The sequence below is a fragment of the Chrysochloris asiatica genome, unplaced genomic scaffold (genome assembly GCF_000296735.1).
Source record: "Chrysochloris asiatica unplaced genomic scaffold, ChrAsi1.0 scaffold00086, whole genome shotgun sequence".
In the NCBI taxonomy this organism is placed as follows: domain Eukaryota; kingdom Metazoa; phylum Chordata; class Mammalia; order Afrosoricida; family Chrysochloridae; genus Chrysochloris; species Chrysochloris asiatica.
The window spans coordinates 11,510,277-11,517,021 of NW_006408604.1; positions in this window are offsets into that span (position 1 = coordinate 11,510,277).

The window sequence follows — 6,745 nt, forward strand, 5'->3', positions numbered from 1 at the left end:
AGAGACGAAGTTTGGCCATCCTGGCCTCCAAGGAGCACTCTGGCTGCACTTCTTCCAACACAGATCTGTTGGTTCTTTTGGCAGCCCATGGCACTTCCAATATTCTCCTCCAACACCATAAACCAAATGCATCAATTATTCTATGGTCTTCCTTATTCGCTGTCTAGCTTTTGCATACATATGAGGTTATTGAAAATGCCATAGCTTGGGTCAGCCGCACCTTAGTCTTCAAGCTGATATATTTGCTTTTCAACACTTAAAACTGCCTCTTGGTATGTACAGATCCCTCATGAGCACAATTAAGTGTTCCAGAATACTCATACTTCGCAATGTTATTCATAGCTTATCATGATCCACACAATCAAAAGCCTTTGCATCTTTATGGTATTCTCTGCTTTCAGCCAGGATCCATCAGATTCCATGTCCTCTTCTGAATCTAGCTTGAACCTCTAGAAGTTCTGTCAATGTATGCTTACTTCTGTGTTACCTTTAGTAAAACTTTACTCACATGGAATATCAAAGATATTGTCTGATGATGTCTGCATTCCATTGGGTTATCTCTCTTTGGAATGGGCACAAATACAGATCTCTTCCCATCAGACGGCCAGATAGTTGTCTTCCAAATTTCTTGGCAGAGATGAGTGACTGCTTCCTGTGTTGCCTCACTTTCTTGAAAGATTTTAATTTTTTATCCCATCAATTCCTAAAGCCTCATTCTTTGCCGATTCCTTCAATGCACCTTGGACTTCTTCCTTCAGTATCATGGGCTCTTAATCATATGCTACTTCTTGAAATGGTTGAACATCAACCATTTCCTTTTGGTACAGTGACTCTGTGTATTCTTTCCATCTTCTTTTGATACTTTCTGCATCACTCAATAATTTGCCCAGCGAATCCTTCAATAACAAAGTTGAGGCTTGTGTTTTTTTCTTCAGTTCCCCCAGCTTGAGAAATGCTGAGTGTGTTCTTCCCTTTTGGTTTTCTGACTCCAGATCTTGGCACATTTTGTTGTAATATTTGACTTTGCCTTCTCGAGCTGGCCTTTGAAATTTTCAGTTCAGCTCTTGTATTTCCTCATTTCTTCCATTTGCTTTAGCATCTCTACACTGGAGAGCAAGTTTCAGTGTCTCTTCTGACATCCATTTTGGCGGCTTTGTAGAAATGTGAAAATGAGGATAAATATAACAGTAGGGGTCTCCTGGTATGGCACTGTTGAATTAACACTGGACTGTGAGCCATAAGGTCTGCGGTTCAAGCCCACCAGCTGCTCCTCCGAAACCTTATACAGAAGGTCTCGATGAGTCAAAACCTCCATGCCTTGAGGGCACTTAACAACAACATAACAGTAGGGGCTTGTGGAACTGAATCATGTGTCGATGGACTTGTTGACCAGGGCCTCCAATCTGTCCTTTAAGTCCCATTTTTAAAGTCTTTCCTACTTTTCAAGGAGCCCTGATGGTGCTGTAGGATAAACACTGGACTGCTAACTGAAGGTTGATGCTTCAAACCCACCAGTCTGTAAAGATGTACAGCTTTAGAAGTCCTATACAAGGTCACTGTGAGTTGGAATCTACTTGAATGCAATGAGTTGGGTGTTTCTACTTCTGCGATTCATTATGTTCCCAGCTTTAGTAACCATACAATTTTGAATGGATTGATATAATTTTGTTGTTGTTGTCATTCACTTGATTCCAACTGATTGCAACTGTATATATGTAGAGTAGAACTTGCTCCACTTCAAGGCTGTGACCAGAGAAACCAAATCACCAAGCTTGTTTCCCCAGGCACCTCTAAGGAGCTCGAACTGGCAACCTTTCCACCAGTAGTTGAGTATTTAATGTTTGCAATACTCATGGACTCCATTGATATCATAGTAGTGGAGGTGGAGATTGTGTGCTGTCGAGTCAATGCTGATATCATAGTACTATTTATTGTAATTATTACTTCATTTATTTAATAATATTTATTAAAAGGATAGGACTATGCTAGATGCACCGTGACAAGACAGTGCCCCCACCACCCCGTCCTTGGGGAGGAGTCAGGCAGTAAATAATTAATGACAAATAATTTTAAATTATGAAAAATACTATGATTTAACAAACAGAAACAAATAGACAAGAGTGTACTTTGCACAAATGGGGTCAACATGAGTGAGAATTGACTTGATGACAACTACCAACAATAACAAACATGGGAAGGGTAGGCTGATGGGATAACGTCAACATTGGGAAGGCCTCTCTCTCTAAGGCAGTGATTGTGGGCTGAGACCTCACTGATGAGCAGGAGAAAGACCTTTCAAGAGCCCAGGGGACAATTCTGCCCCCATAAAGATTTACAGATGTGGAAATCCTATACAGGGTTGCTAAGAGTCAGAACCAACTGAATGACATCTAACAACAACAACAAGGAAACAGGGCAAGTGCAGAGATCCTGAGGGAGTATAGCCTCTGAGAGCATTGTGGACAGCAAGTTGCCACTATTGTTGTTATGCACAACAGAACAAAACATTGCCCAGTCCTTCCTGTACCATCCTCACAATTGCTGCTATGCTTGAGCCCATTGCTGCTGCCACTGTGCCAATCTATCTCAGTGGGGATCTTCCTCCTTTTTTCTGACCCCTCACTTTACCTAGAATGATGTCCTTCTCCAGGGACTGATCCCTCCTGATAACATGTCTGAAGTATGAGAGACGAAGTCTGATCATCTTGGCTTCTAAGGAGCATTCTGGTTGTACTTCCTCTAACACTGATTTGTTTGTTCTTCTGGCAGTCCATGGTACTTTCAGTATTCTTATTCAACACCTTAATTCAAATGCATCAATTCTTCTAAAGTCTTCCTAATTCACTATCCAACTTCACAAGTGTATGAGGCTATTAAAAATACCATGGCTTGGATCAGGCACACTTTAGTCCTCAAACTGACAATTTTGCTCTTGAACACTTTAAACAGATCTTGTGCAATCTGCCATTACTTAGGCAATTTAAGTACACTGCGTGCCTACTGCCCAGCACACAAGTTCTCACACAGTGGGTAAGGTGTTCGTCACAGCATCATCCCTGGAGATGGGGAAACAATCCAGCATCTATCACTGGGAGAATGGTTAGGTAAAATGTGTAGATCATTTGTTCAAATGTGCCCATAGCAATATAGCTAGATCTCAAAACCTAGTGCCGAGTGAGTAAAGTGCAAAATGGAATGAATACGCCATGCACATTTAAAACATATGTCTATGAGATATCACTTTCTAAGAGAATACATAGAGAGGAAAGACTGAAAAAGAGAGACCATCTAGGTGGCAAGAGGTGATTTCATATCTATAGCTCTAAGCACAGAGCCTGTTTTAGCTAGCTAGTATTGCTAGAGGAGTCCTGGTGTTGTGCTGCAGTATAATGCACTGGACTGTAGGTCAGTTTGAAATGCAAGGTGGGTGGTTCAAACCTACCAGCCACTCCTTAGAAACCCTATACAGGTACTCTATAAGTCAGAACCAACTTGATAGCACTTAACAACAAGTGCTGCTATAACAGAAATACCACAAATGGGTGGCTTTAAGCTCCAGGGGTAAGCTCTATCTCTTTTCATTGACTCTAGCAGAAGGCCCTGTCTGTTTCCAGTGTCTATTCCTTGGCAATCACGCAGTATATATGCCCCTCTCTATTTGTGCTTGCTTGCTTAATCGACTCTTTTATCCAGGGAGAGCCAGAACTCATCAGGACTCCTTGTTTTTCTGGGTCTTACAAGTTTCCCACTGTTGCTAGGGTGAAATCTCACCATTTTTCTATTGCTTTCTAAAATACTTGAAAAATATTTTAGTATGTCTCCAAAGAGACTGACTTAAGATGCATCCTACACTAATACAGAACTGACTTGAAGGCACTTACCAACAACAATAACCCTAATGCAATCTCATTAACATAATGAAGAAACCCCATTCCCAAATGGAATTATAGCCACAGGTATTGTCTTTAGTTGAGTTCTGACTCATAGTGGTCCTATGTGTAACAGAAGGAAACCTTGCCACCTGTACCATCCTCACAATTGTTGTTACCAAAATCTTTGGGACACAGCAGAAGCAGTGTTCAGAGGACAATTTATAGCAATAAATGCACAACTTATCGCTGCTGCCACTGTGTCAATCTATCTTGCTGGAGGGCTTCCTTTTTTTTCACCCTCCATTTTACCAAGCATGATGTCCTTCCTGATAACATGTCTGAAGTATGAAAGAGGAAGTTTCACTATCCTGGCTTCTAAGCATTCTGGCTTCACTTTTTCTAAAACAGGTTTGTTTGTTATTCTGGCAGTCCATGGTACTTTCAACACCATAACTCAAATGCGTCAGTTCTTCCCCGGTCTTCCTTAGTCATTGTCCAATTTTCACATGCATGTAAGATGATTGAAAATACCATGGCTTGGTGAGGCACACACCTTATTCCTCAAACTGGTATCTTTGCACGTTAACACTTTAAAGAAGTCTTTTGCAGCAGATATGCTTAATGCAATAGGTTGTCTAATTTCTTAACTGCTGCTTGCATGAGTGTTGATTGTGGATCCAAGCAAAATGAAGTCTTTAACAACTTCAATATTCTCTCCATTTATCATGATACTACTTATTGGTCCATTTGTGAGGATTTTTGTTTTCTTCACATTGAGGTGCAATCCATACTGAAGTCTTTGATTTTTATCACTATTTTAAGTCCTCTTCATGTCCAGAAAGCAAGGTTGTTCCATCTGCATATCACAGGTTGTTAATGAGTCTTCTTCCAATCCTGATGCCATGTTCTCCTTCATGTAATCCAGCTTCTCATATTATTTGTTCAACATACAGAATGAATAAATATGAAGAAAGGATACAACCCTGGCACACAACTTTACTGATTTTAAACAATTCAGTATCCCCCTTGTTTTGCTCTAACAACCGTCTCTTGGTCTATGTACATGTTTCTCACAAAAACAATTAAATGTTGTAGAATATCCATTCTTCAAAGTGTTATCCATAGTTTGTAATGATCCACATCAAAAGCCTTTCTATAGCCAATGAAGCACAAGTAATCATCTTTCTGCTATTCTCTGCTTGCATCCAAGATTCATCTAACATCATTAATGATATCCTTTACTCCACATCCTCTTTTGAGAACAAGATATTCTGACTTGAATTTCTTTCTGGCATTTCCTTACTGCTGTACTGTTACAACTGTTTTTGAATATTTTCAACACAATTTTGCTTGCATGTGATGTTAATGATAGTGTTCAATTATTTCTGCATTCTGTTGGGTCACCTCTCTTTGGAATGGGCACAAAATAGGGATCTCTTCTAAACAATCATTTGGCCAAGTAGCTGTTGTCTTCCAAATTTCTTGGCATAGGAGCCCTGGTAGTGTAGTGGTTAAGCATTGGGCTGCTAGCCAAAAGATCAGCAGTTTGAATCTACCAGCTGCTCTGTGGGAGGAAATTGAGCCTTTCTGCTACAGTAAAGATTTATTGCCTCTGAAATCCTATACAGAGTCACTATTGGGTCAGAAGTGACTCAACAGCACACCACCACCAGTATGATTAAGTTAACGAGTCTTCCTCCAATCCTGATGCCATGTTCTTCTTCATATAATACAGTTTCCCTGATTATTTACTCAGGGAAAGGATATGACCCTGGCATACACATTTCTTGATTTCAAACCATTCAATATCCCCTTGTTCTATTCTAATGCAGGTCTCTTTGTCTATATGCAGGTACCTATGCATCTTTCTGGTATTGTTTCCTTTCAGCCAACATCCATCTGAAATGAGCAATGATATCCCTACTTCCACAATCTCTTCTAAACCTAGTTTGAATTTCTGGCAGTTCCCTGTCCATATACTGTTGCAACCATTTGAATTATCTTCAGTGAAATTTTGCTTACATGTAATATTGATGATATTGTTCAGTGATTTCAGCATTCTGTTGAGTTGCCTTTCTTTGGAATAGGCCAAATATGGATCTCTTCCAATAAGTTGGCCAGGTAACTGTCTTCCAAATATTTTGGCATAGACAAGTGAACACATCCAGTACTGCATCAGTTGTTGAAAGATTTCAATTTGTATCCCGTTGATTCTTGGAGACTTGATTTTTGACAATGCTATCAATGCAATGACTTCTTCCTTCAGTACAGCAGTAGGAATCATCTGGCCTTTGGGCCATATGTTGTTGTTGTTGTTAAGTGCCGTCAAGTCGGTTCCGACCTATAGTGACCCTGAACAGGATTTCCGAGGCTGTAAATCTTTACGGGAGCAGAAAGCCTCCTCTTTCTCCTGCGGAGCAGCTGGTAGTTTCAAACTGCTGACCTTGGGGTTCACAGCCCGATTCGTAACCACTATGCTACCAGAGCTCCTTATAAGGTCCGTGAAATTATTTGGTCTGGCCTTCCCAAAGCAACCACAGTTACAGCCATCACATTGGTGTTGTTGTTGTTGTTGTTGTTAAGTACCGTAGAGTCATTCCAACCCATAGTGATAGGGTTTCTAAGGAGCAGCTTCTGAGCTTGAAACACTGACCTTGTGGTTCAAACCAACTTTACAGTCCATTGCATTAACCCACAGTGCCAAACCAGGACTTCACAGCCATCACATTAGGGGTGAGTTAATAAAGTGTTTGACCAAATGTTGTTGTTGTTAAATACCATGGAGTCGATTCTGACTCATAGTGACCCTGTATAGGGTTTCTGAGGCTGTAAATCTTTACGGAAGCAGAAAGCCTCATCTTTCTCCTATGGAA